Raw genomic sequence first — 12,508 nt, forward strand, 5'->3', positions numbered from 1 at the left:
ATGTCCTCCACTGTACTGCTGTCCCAAAACAACAAATTTCATAGCATACATCAGTGACAGTAAACCTGATTCGAATTCTCATGGTTGGTGTTGCAATGTAAGCTCAGACACAAAGACAAGTGGAAGATGCTGATAACCCGGGGATGAAGGTGTGGGTTGGATTCTGAGTTATTTTTAACTCTTTTTTAACTCAGAGTGAGTGCATTGCTTGAGCATATAACTATGAAGGAAGAGCTCATTAAAAGGGGAAATACACACACACACACACACATACATATATCTGTCACTATATACTACCCTGAGATTCATTTTATTGCACGCATTTACTGGAAAAAAAGAAATACAATGCAATTATAGCATAATTTTATGGTGATTGGAGGGAAGTATGGGGGGGATGTCAGAGGTACCTTTTGTTTTACACAGAGAGTGGTGGGTGGTGGAATGCCCTGTGGTACAGGCAGATACAATAGGGGAATTTAAGAAACTCTTAGAGAGGCACATGATTGATATAAAAATGGTGGTCATGTAGGAGGGAAGGTTTAGATTGATCATAGAGTGTTTTAATAGATTAGCATAACATCATGGGCTGAAAGCACTGTATTGTGATGCAATGTTCTCTGTTCTAATTAATGAAAAACTACATAAATAAGCAACAACTGACAAGCAACCAACGTGCAAAAGACAAACTGTGCAAGTAAAAAAAATAGTGAGAGTAAGAGTGCAAAAAGTACTTGAAAGTGAATCTGGAGGTTGTAAAATCAGTTCAGAGTCATAGTGATTGAAGTTATCCATGCTGGTCAAGAGCCTGACGGCTGTAGGGTAATTACTGTTCCTGAACATAGTTATACCGGACCTAAGGCCCAGTGGTAGTGGTGAGAAGAGAGCAAGGCCTGAATCTTGGGGGTCTTTGATGATAGCTGCTGTTTTCTTGAGGTAATGCTCCATGCAAGAATGCGCAATGGTGGGAAGGGCTTTGCCTTTGATGGACTGCGCTTTGTCCACCACTTCCTGTCGTCTTTTCTGTTCCTAGGTGATTGCATTTAATATTTTAGCAATATTTGAGTAACACTGTAAATATTTTGTTTAAGCATTCTTTTTTATTTAAATAATTCATTATGTGTTAAATGTAAATGTAAGTGAATGGCATACGTCATCATGCCACCATATTGTAAGTACGTAACTCACTAAAGTAAAAATTAAGTGTACAAGAGTTATCCTCAGCTCCATGTTTTTTCTTTCAATTAGTTTTATGCTTTAGAGTTACAAAACATAACAGTGGGCGTTGGTTTTCCATACCAGGCTCTGATGCAACCAGTTAGGATACTGCAAATGGCAGTTCTGTTGCAAACAGCAGCTGAAATGAGGTGAAAATGGGGCTTAATGGTGGAAAATACATTTTAAAACAAATGTAGACAAGAGGTCTTACACACACACATACATACACACACACACACACACACACACAGGTTAAAAATCCCATTAAATTAATTCTCACTGCATTAAAAACTTGTAGTAATTCTCAACATCAATGCATCAGCAAGGTTAATTTGTCACCAGAGTAACATCTTAATAAGACTTTCCAGGTGGGCAAGGCAGTCAAGCTGCCTTGCACATTTATAAATATTATTTTGGAACGAAGATTGCTAGCTCGCTACTTTCAAGACAAATGGTAAATTTTAAATGTCTGAAGTTTCTTTCTATTGCAAACATAAATTTGAATCTAAAACATATACAAGAAATGTAATGTTAAATTCCTTAGTGTTATAATTTCAGAGGATCTGTCCTGGGTTTACCACATAAGTGCCATGGTGAAGAAAGCACAACAGCACCTCTACTTTCTTAGGAGCTTGCTAAGATTTGGAATGTCATCTAAAATGTTGACAAATTTCTACAGATGTGTGGGGAGAGTATATTGACTGGTTCCATCATAGCCTAGTATGGAAACACAAATGCCTGTGTACAGAAAAGCCTACAAAAAGTAGTGGATACGGCCCAGTCCATCATAGGTAAAGCCCTCTCCACCATTGAGCACATCTACGCAGAGCATTGTTGCAGTAAAGCAGCATCCATCATCAAGGATTCCACCATCCAGGCCATGCTCTCTTCTCACGGCTGCCATCAGGAGCCTCAGAGGCCGCACCAGGAGGTTCAGGAACAGTTAATACCCTCAACAAGGAGGCTCCTGAACCAAAGGGGGTTACATCACTGAACTAAACTAGTGCCATTTCTGAATTGTTCCCACTGAACTGGACTCACCTTCAAGGACCCTCATGTCCTTGATACTTATTGTTTATTTGGTTATTGTTTCATTTTTCTCTTTCTTTCCACTTCACACAGATTTTTGGGGGTTTTTTTTTTGCACATTGGTTGTTTTCTACCCTGTTGGGTCTAGTCTTTCAAGGTGTTTCTTGTATTTACCGTGTTTGCCCACGAGAAAATGAACCTCAGGTTTGTATATGCCAAATATGTTGATTGATCATAAATTTATTTTGAACTTTGAAAAAGTAACTGCACAGCTGTCTTTGGGTTTAGTCTATTTCTTCTTGCTGTTCTATAAATTACTACATTCGATAGACTGAACACCATTACCACTTACGTGGCTTCCGGGGACAAAAGTAACTTCACACAATATGCTTGAACAACTCTGCAAGTCAGCCAGCATCTGTACAGGGGAATAAATAGTTGAAGTTTCAGGCTGAGACCCTTCATCAGGACTGGAAAGGAAGCCAGAATAAAAAGACGGGATGAGGGGAAGGAGTAAAAGCTGGTAAGTTCTTATTCAGGGGATCCCCTCCCAAGATTCAAGATTCAAATTTATTTATCATGTGTACATTGAAACATACAATGAAATGTGCCCTTTGCATCAACAAATGGCGCACCCCAAGTCTGCAAGTATTCCCACACAATGCTTCCCATAAGACCATGAGACACAGGGGCAGAATTAGGCCATTTGGCCCCTCGAGTCTGTTCCGCCATTCAATCATCTCTGATTTTTTTTTCCCCTCTCAACCCATTCTCTTGTCTTTTTCTCGTAATCTTTAATGCCCTTATTAATTAGGAATCTATCAACCTCTACTTTAAATGTACCTAATGACTTGGCTTCACTGCCATCTGTGGCAATGAATTCCACAGATTCACCACCGTCTGACTGAAGAAATTTCTGCTTATCTCTGTCCTAAAGGGATGTCCTTCTATTCTAAGACTGTGCCCTCTGGTCCTAGACTCTTGGCTACAGGAAAGATCCTCTCCACTTCCACTTTATCTAGGTTATTTAGTATTCGGTCTTCTAAACTCTGGTAGTACAAGCCCAGAGGGAAACACCCCTCATATGTTAACCCTTTAATCCTGGGATCATTCTCATGAACCTCCCGTGCACCCTCTTCAATGTCAGCACATCCTTTCTTAGGACAAGGGGTCTAGTGTGACGTCTTGGTGCTTGTTGGTGAGTTCTGGTAAAAAGACATATTGCCAAATGTTTTTGATAGTCTGCTGGGAAACCATGCCACAGGACTAGTCTCTACTTCCCACAGTGCGAGGAGGACATTTTTTTTTAAGACAGTGCGGAATAGGCCCTTCTACCCATTCGAACTGTTGCACCAAGCAATCCCTGATTTAACCCTAGCTTAATCATGGGACAATCTACAATGACCAATTAACTTATGAACCAGTCCATCTTTGGATTGTGGGAGGAAACCGGAGCACCTGGAGGAAATCCTTGTGGTCACAGAGAGTTTGTACTAGCTCCTTGCAGGCAGCGGCAGAAATTGAATCCAGGTCACTGATACTGTAAAGCGTTGTGCTAACCACGACACTACTGTGTCATTCTGTGCTGACCACTACCAGATGGACTTGTGGCCAAAGGTGTTTTCCAAAAGGACTTTTCCCCACAAAGAAGATGAGAGTGCAGCACCATCTCACTGAATGAAAGATTGAGTGGCAATGAGACTAGGCCCATCCTTTGCAACACCGGGGAACAAGTAGAACCACGCACAGTGTAACACTCAGTCTGTGTGTACCTCTGTTCAACACACTGCTTCATGCAGCCACACAACAAAGGCAGTCATCGGGATGGGGGTTACATTCGGTGGAAAATGTCTGAATAAAAGCAAGCATGGCAGCTTGGAAAAAAATTTGAAAAAGAAGCATGGAATTGAAAAAAACATGGGCAGCTTGGTAGCATAGTGGTTAGCGTGACACTTTACAACACCAGCGATAGAGGCTCAACTACTGCCTCTGTCTCGAAGGAGTTTGTGTGGTTTCCCGTGTCCACATGGGTTTCCTCCCACATTCCAAGGATGTATAGTAAAGGTAGGTAACTTGTGGCCACACTATGTTGGTGCCGGAAGCATGCACGTCACTTCCTCAGACTGCAATGGTCGCTGATGCAAGCAACACATTTCACTGCATCCATGTTTCGATGTATATGTGACAAATAGAGTTAATCTAATCTAATCCTTGACACATATATCATGGAATGTCTCTCCTGACTAATGGATCAGAATGACTACTACAACTGAGTTGTGACTCAGTTGGCAAACTCTCAGTTCCGAGTGAGGAGGCAGTTGGCTTCAAGCTCTGGTCCTGTTGACTAGACCAATGTCTAGAAGCAAACTGCTGAAGGTACTCAGTAGGTCAGGCAGCATCTGTGGAGGGAAATGCACAGTCAACATTTTGGGTCAAGACCCTTCATCTGGACTCAAGATGAAGACTTCAGGCTGGTGCCACATTGTTGGAGATGCCATCAGACCAAACCAGGTCTCATATTTTTCTACAATCCTATGGTGTCCTGGCTCTGTTCTGTAGAAGGGGCCATTGTTCACCCTTCCATCGATAGTTATTATCTGCTGTTGACGTTCCTCGGAGATTGCTGTGTACAAGATGTCTTCTGCACTCCCTGTGACTATTCTTCAAAAATGGATCATAAAATGTAAAGTGCTTTGGGATGTTTTGCAAGGACTGAAGAGTGCTTTGTAAGCTGATGTCTTTCTTACGGAATTAACAACGGTTCACACTGCCCCAGAGTTACTGAGTTTTGCTGAGGCATCTAGTAATCCTACTCAAAACTAATGCAAAGGATGGACTGAAGGGTAAAGTTGTATTTGTATCGAAATGTTATTACAGTCCTCATATTTTTCTTTTTTTTTACAGGGCTTTGCTTCAGAATACCCTGTAATTCCTCCCCCATGTGATTAATCTTTCCCCATGTCACACCAGACAACAGGACGTAAAATTGATTAGGAAGATATTAAACAAGAAGCTGTAAATTTTGCCCAACAAAAACCAAGTACTAGAATTAGAATCAGGTTTATTATCTAATTTGTTCGTTTTGCAGGCAGCAATACAATGCAAGACATAAAAACTTACTATAAGTTACAAAAAGAAATACTGTATATTAAAGAACAAGTAAGCTGCGCAAAAAGACAGCAAAATAGTGAGTTAGTGTTCATGGGTGCATACACCACTCAGAAGTCTGATGACAGAGTTATTCCAACTCACATGATCATGAGAACGTTAATATTTTTTTCCAATCAGGAAAATGTGTCCACTTTTTTTAAAAAGGGAGATAAACTATACAAAGCACAGCGCAACTGTTCCCCAGGCTACTTTCTGAAAACCCGGTAGCATTATAATATTGTATATTTCACTATATGTCATATATGCACTTTCGGTCAACTTGTACATCTAGAGAACACTTTTATCTGTTAATATTATTGTCTTAATATTATTTTATGTATTGTATGTGACATATGTACTGTGTTTTGCACTTTGGTCCCAGAGGAACATTGTTTCGTTTAGCTGTATACATTGTACAATACATTGAATGACAATAAACTTAAACCTGAACTAAATCACCTTCAGGCTCCTGCACCAGTATTAACCCCAAGTTATAAAAAGTTCAGTTCAGTTCCAATGAGGCCGACATGCAGTAACGAGAGGCTAAGATCTTCAGTAAATCTTAAAATGATAAGGATTAAACTTACAGAAACAATTGTTAAAGTTGACTTCCTACCTGTCCAGCAGCTCAGTTACAGCAGAAAGACATTTTAAAAGTTAAAAAACATTAAGCAAGTGGACACCAAGCAAGACCATACTGCCAACAATCACACTGCTCCATAAATAAACTGCTCTACAAAAACTTCCTTACTAATGTGCAAGCTCCAGAGAGAAATCCTGCCACATTTCTGTTTGTCTCATCAACCACTCCCCATATCAGACCAATTCACACACAACAATATGTTTCAATGCTCAAATATTTCAGGCTGGCTAGTTGCCTTGACAGCTCCATTGTTCCAGCCTGAACTGTTCTATCTATTACTCATGCCAAATAAAATCCTAACCACACACTGCAGGATCAACCCCATTAAATTCATTCCCACCATGTTAAAAGACTGCAAGAATCCTCAACATCAATTTGGCGACACAACTAATTTGTCAATGGTGTCACATTTTAGCAAGACTTTCAGGTTGTAGGATTTTATCTCTACAAAATGTGTCAATTTGCTAATAAAACTCAATGGTCTATCAAAACGTAAACACTAATAGCAATCTAAAGATAGGAGGTGGTGGTGATCAACAGCATTTAAATGCCAAATCATATGACTAATAATATTGTTTATCAGGAAAGTAAATCCACTTTTAAAAAATAGGGAGAAAAACTGCACAAGGGGAAAGAAATTGCAAATCTGCTCCATTTAATAGGGTCACATTGGGGTGTGACAGACCATCATATGCAACTAAAGCGCAACAGAAGAATAAGCAATGATGGTGATTGTGTTGCAAACTGGAAAGGTTTTATTTTTAATTCTTAAATAATTTCATTTTTATTTTTTTACAGATAGAGCATGGTAACAGGCCCCCGATTACACCCATGTGCCCAATTAACCTACAAACCCATATGTTCTTGGAATGTGAGAGAAACTAGTCAGGAGGAGAACGTACAAATGCGTTACACACAATGGTAAGAATTGAACACAGGTTGCAGGTGCTGTAATTGTGTTATGCTAACCGCTATGCCACTTTGCCGCCCACAGATTGTATGAGTGTACAATTGATTTTTTAGGCTGGTCGTCAAGTGCAGTGCCAGGCTTACAAAGAGACAATTCCATGGTGTCCCTCCATTATAAGGTCAGACTTATCGGGTCTGACTTACCAGATGAATCTGCAGTTAATTATAAACTCAAGAGATTCTGCAGATGCTGGAAATCTAGAGTAACACACAAAACTGCTGGAGGAATTCAGCAGGTCAGGCAGCATCTATGGAGAGGAATAAAGAGTTAATGTTTCAAGCCATGGCCCTCCTAACCAATGGTCTATGGAGAGGAATAGCATCTATGGAGAGGAGTGACATTTTGGGCCGAGACCCTTCTCCAAGAGGGTTTCAGCCCAAAACGTCAGCTGTTTATTTCTTTCCATAGATACTGCCCAACCTGCTTTTTTCTGTATGTTTCTCTGAATCTGAAGTTATTTTGTTCAAATCTCAGAAAACTGGAGTAAAATCGTGCTCAAATCCCAAGTGAACATCCAAGAAGACTGTCAGGCCAATAGAGATGTCCCTCGTACTTTCCATAGTACTGTATCAGCAAAGAAGGTGCATTTAAAGGTGCATCTGCAGTATTAAAGTGACCTTAAACTAATCTCTGGCATTAGCAATTCTTTCTGCTCTCCCTCACCCCTCTCTACATTAGTTTCTTCAGAGTTAACACTCCATCTGGTTTAGGGAGTTTGCATCATGAGTCACTCACACTTCATTACCAAGTCTTGAGCCTCCTTTAACACAGACAGATGGAGCCATTCAGAATCAAATTAATTTCAGATTAATGCAATCTGGACTCACTCCAGTCAAACTACACAGTGGAGTTTAAAGCCCTAAACTGAAACTGAACGTTCAACTCTTTGGCGGGCAAACCCATTACTCGGTTGACATAAAGTAATCCCACACCTCCAACGTATGCTGTCCTCTGGGTTTAGTAAACACTTCAGGAAAAAGAAACAGTCTGCATGTTCCTCAAGTCACTATGTGTGGTCGGATGTGAATGTTTCATCAGATGCTCAATGATAGAACAGATGAGATCTCCCTCTATCTAACCTCAGACCTCAAAATCTACCTGTGCACATTTCTGTCTGCCTCAGTCCCCGCCCCCGGCCCCCCCCCCCCCCCCATGGACTCTGTCTACTGCAGTTAAGTAACAATCTGCCCCTATTGTTCAGGGAGATTTTGAAAGCAGATGTTGATAGGATCTTCAATAGTGAATGTGCCAAGTGTTCTGGAGCAGGGGCAGGAGAGTGGGGTTGAGAGGGAAAAATGGGTTGGCCAGAGTTGGATGGTGGTAGACTTGATCGGCCAAGTGGCCCAATTCTAATGGTCTTATACTTCTCAGAAAAGCAGCCAGCAAAATCACAGACTCCACTCTCCTCTCCCCTCTCCCACTGGACAGAAGACGCAAAGGCCAGCGTAGATCCCACTGTTATCAGACTCGTACTATACGAGGGGTGACTGATAAGTTTGTGGCTGAAGGTAGAAGGAGATGAGTTATTAACTTCAAACTTTCTGCGTAATCACTCAAAGAGTTGACCTGCATGTGCATGTAACGAGAGCTGTATAACTCATCTCCTTCTACCTTAGGCCACGAACTTATCAATCACCCCTGCTGTGGACACTTCCTGGAGGTCCAAGATCCATATGCTCCACGACCATTGGACGAAGTGTGTAAATGTAGGAGGGGACTATGTTGAAAAATAAATGTGCTAGGTTTTCTGAAACTGACTCCTTCTACCTTACGCCACAGATTTATCAATCACCCCTCGTAACATGGATTCTTGGCTTCAAAATCTACCTCGTTATGATCTTGCACTTTACTGTTTGCCTGTACTGCACTTTTTTGGTAGCTTTTACATTTTTCTCTGCACTTTTATTGTTTTATCCTATTCTAGCATAATATATCATGCAACGATTTGATATGTATAAACATCTGTGTACGTATGAACAGTCTACAAGACAAGCTTGGTACACGTGACAATAATCAGGCAATACCAGTGCACTTAAATGTAACACTATATCCTGCACTGTGACACAAAAGATTCTGCAGATGCTGGAAATCTTGAGCAATCACACAGTGTGCTGGAGGCAATCAGGCCAGGCAGAATCTATCCCCACCCACTCATCCCCCCCTCTCCTGGTCTCAGTTATTACCCATCACCTTCCACTTCCCCCATCTTTTTATTCTGACTTTTTCCCCCTTTCTTTCCAGTCCCGATGAAGGGCCTTGGCCAAAGTGTTGACTGTTTATTCCGCTCTGTAGATGCTGCCTGACCTGCTGTGTTCCTCCAGCAATTACTGATTTTGTTTACTTTGAGATACAGCAAGGCGACAGGCCCTACAGGCCCAATAAGCCTGCACCGCCCAATTATACCTCTGTGACCGATCAACCTACTAACGCTTTGGAATCAGGGAGGAAACCAGAGCACCTGGAGGAAACCCATGCAGTCACAGGGAGAACATACAACCTCCTTATAGACAGCAGTGGAATTGAACCCAGCTCACTGGTGCCTTAATAACTTTATGCTGATTGTTACGCTCTACTGTGTTACTCTGGATTTCCAGCATTTGCAGTATTTCCTGTGTTATTAGATACAAGGAAGTTGAAGGGTAGTGGACGAGAACAGGAAGTGGTGTAGAGGTCAAGGCCAGGTTGATCATTACATATTGGAGTAGGTTTAAGGGGATGGGTGGCCTCCTGCTCGTGATTTGTACGTTCTAAAAGTAGGTAATCTTAATCAGCAGCTTTGTAACCGAACTGTACTGTCTGGTAAATTGGCTTGCTTTGCAAACACTTCTTATGTAAACATTTTCAGAACGGTGAAAATTGAGGCCATGTAAAGTCAAGTGTAACAAAGGGAAATTCATGAGAGGTCGACATTTCCCCAGTGGTTGCACCTGTGATTACCAAACATTTCAAGCTCTGTCGCCAGAGGAAGGGAAATGCTCCCAATTCAGTTGCTTGGGCAAGGATGTATCATGCTGTTTGTTCCTGGCACCAGAAGATAAAGTGCTCCAATATGGGCTATAGCAACTGCTTGAGAATCTCAAGAGGGTAATAAACAGTTAAACCCCAGTCACACAGAGGCCATTTTGGATCTAGTCCAGAAAAATCATTATAATGAAACAATAAAGAGTTGAATTTATGTGGCACCTTTCACATTCCCATCAGGATGTTCTAGTCTGTCACCATTGTCTCTCTAGGCACTGGTCAGTGCTAGCAATAAGAACATACTTGATAGGAGCAGAATTAGGCTATTTGGCCCATTAAGTCTGTTCCGCCATTCCATCATGGCTGATTTATTATCATCTTCAATCCTACTCTATCTTCTTCGATTAACCTTTGACACCCTTAATAATCAAGAACCTATCAACCTCTGCTTTAAACTTGGCCTCCACAACTGTTTGTGGCAATGAATTCCACAGATTCACCACCTTTTGCTGAAGAACTTCCTCCTCATCTCTGTTCTAAGGGGAAATCCCTCTATTCTGAGTTTGTGCCCTTTGGTCCTGGACTCTCCCACTATTGCAACCATCCTCTCTGCGTCGACTTTATTTCAATATTCCATTGATTTCAATGCGATCCCTCCTCTTTTTGGTAAGTATAGACCTAGAAAGTGTATGACTGTGCAGACTCCAGCATAGAAGAATCATTCATTGCGAGGGAATTCTTCTCATGGTCGATGACCCTTACCAATTTGTACAGAGGTACCATCCTATCCAGAATGCAGGTAAGGTAGCAACTTCTCTGCTCAAGACTACAAGAAATTGCAGAGATCAGTGAATGCAGCTCAGTCCATCACACAAACCAGCCTCCTCCTCATTGATTCTCTCCACACACCCACTGTTGACATAATCATGGACCCTTCCCATCCCTGGTCATTCTCTTTTCTCGATTCTCCCTGTAGTCTTGGCATCATTCTATAGATGTGCCCAGATTACAGATTACCTTTCATTTGTGCAGCCATTGTTCTGACCTTTTTACCCACAACATTCTGAACTGGAACTAATCAAACTGTAGTCCTCCTGGCTCAAAATCACTATTGACTGGCTCAAAAGACCTTGACCAATGAAGAACATGTTTTAAAGACTCTAATTATCAGTGGATACAACAAAGTGCAGTCAGATCAAGGTGAATCAAGAACTGTTATACATTCCCAATCTGAGATTTGAGGTCATTAAGCAATTAAAGTATTACTAAAACCTTAGCACATGTAAAGGCTTAATCAGAAATCCCAGCCAATTAAGTTAACTCGCGCTGGCTGATGCCAAGAGATTTGGCCTGAGCTCTCATCCTTTAAGAAACATGTCACTTAACCTACTTCGGGCACAATATTAAAACTATCCAACTTATCAAAAAAAAACCCTCTCTACATTTGTTTATTATTGATGAAATTAGATGCATGGAATTGACCCCCTAACATGATGGTCAGGTAATCTTCATAACACTGTGTCTGCACTTTCTTCTGGGATGAACCTCAGCTGAGTCCCATTCACCTATATCAGAACCCATTCTCTCTCTGACCACATCATAGTCATTGAACACTACAGCACAGAAACAGGCCCTTCAGTCCATCTCATCTGTGCTGAACTATTATTCTGCCTGGTCCCATTGGCCTGCACCTGGAGCACAGCCCTGCACAACCTTCCTATCCATGTACCCATCCAAACATCTCTTAAATGTTGAAATCGAACCCACACCGACCATTTCCATTGGCAGCTCGTTCCACACTCTGAGTGAAGAAGCTCCCCCTCATATTCCCCTAAAACATTTCACCTTTCATCCTTAAACAATGACCTCAAATTCTAGTCTCACCCAACCCCATGGAAAAAATCTGCTTACATTTACCCTATCTATAGCCTTCGTAATTTTTTATACCTCTATCAAACCTCTCCTCATTCTCCTACGCTCCAGGGAATAAAGTCCTAACATATTCAGCCTTTCCCTATAACTCAAGTACTTGAGTTGCAGCAATATCCTTGTTAATCTTCTCTGTAGAAGAGACGTCAGTCCATCTCTTCCCAGATCTGAAAAACATGCCGGCTGTTAGGTTACTTGGTCACCATACATTATTCTTAGGGTAGGGGGGTGGCTGAAGAATGAGGGTGAAATTGATGGGCATGAGCGTGAGAATAGATTATAGAAAAAAAGTGAACAAAACAGAATTATTCTGAGAGCCAGCAATAGTCTTGACGGGCTAAATGGCCTTTGTCTATGTTGATAATGAAAATTTCTTGGGTCAAGAGGGTTATGGGGGACTGATACATTTCCTTTTTGACAAATCAAGTTAGAGTTTAATTTCATTCAACCACACACATGAATAGAGCCAAACGAAGCAGCTTTTTTTTTGCTTAACAAAACACCTCAAAATTTTTAACTGGAGGACCATTTTTTTCCCTCGGCGTCATCTTGTTTCCATACTCACTCAGAAAACTCAACTAGCAAGATTTTACACTTTCATTCAAGACTGC

General features: G+C 41.3%; 1 protein-coding gene across 26 annotated transcripts in view; it reads right to left on the reverse strand.

Annotated features, from left to right (window-relative positions):
- The window catches only part of celf2 (cugbp, Elav-like family member 2), a 1,121,102-nt gene that overhangs the window by 261,401 nt on the left and 847,193 nt on the right, over positions 1–12,508 (reverse strand). The window contains exon 1 of one of the 26 annotated variants that reach the window (XM_063072714.1): positions 6,011–6,158. The exons of the other annotated variants lie outside the window; for them this stretch is intronic. The gene's annotated coding sequence lies outside the window, so the exon portion shown is untranslated. Of the gene's footprint in view, positions 1–6,010; positions 6,159–12,508 lie in introns of those variants that run through there. 26 annotated transcript variants of the gene reach the window in all.

This window comes from Mobula hypostoma, chromosome 20 (genome assembly GCF_963921235.1).
Source record: "Mobula hypostoma chromosome 20, sMobHyp1.1, whole genome shotgun sequence".
NCBI classification, from domain to species: domain Eukaryota; kingdom Metazoa; phylum Chordata; class Chondrichthyes; order Myliobatiformes; family Myliobatidae; genus Mobula; species Mobula hypostoma.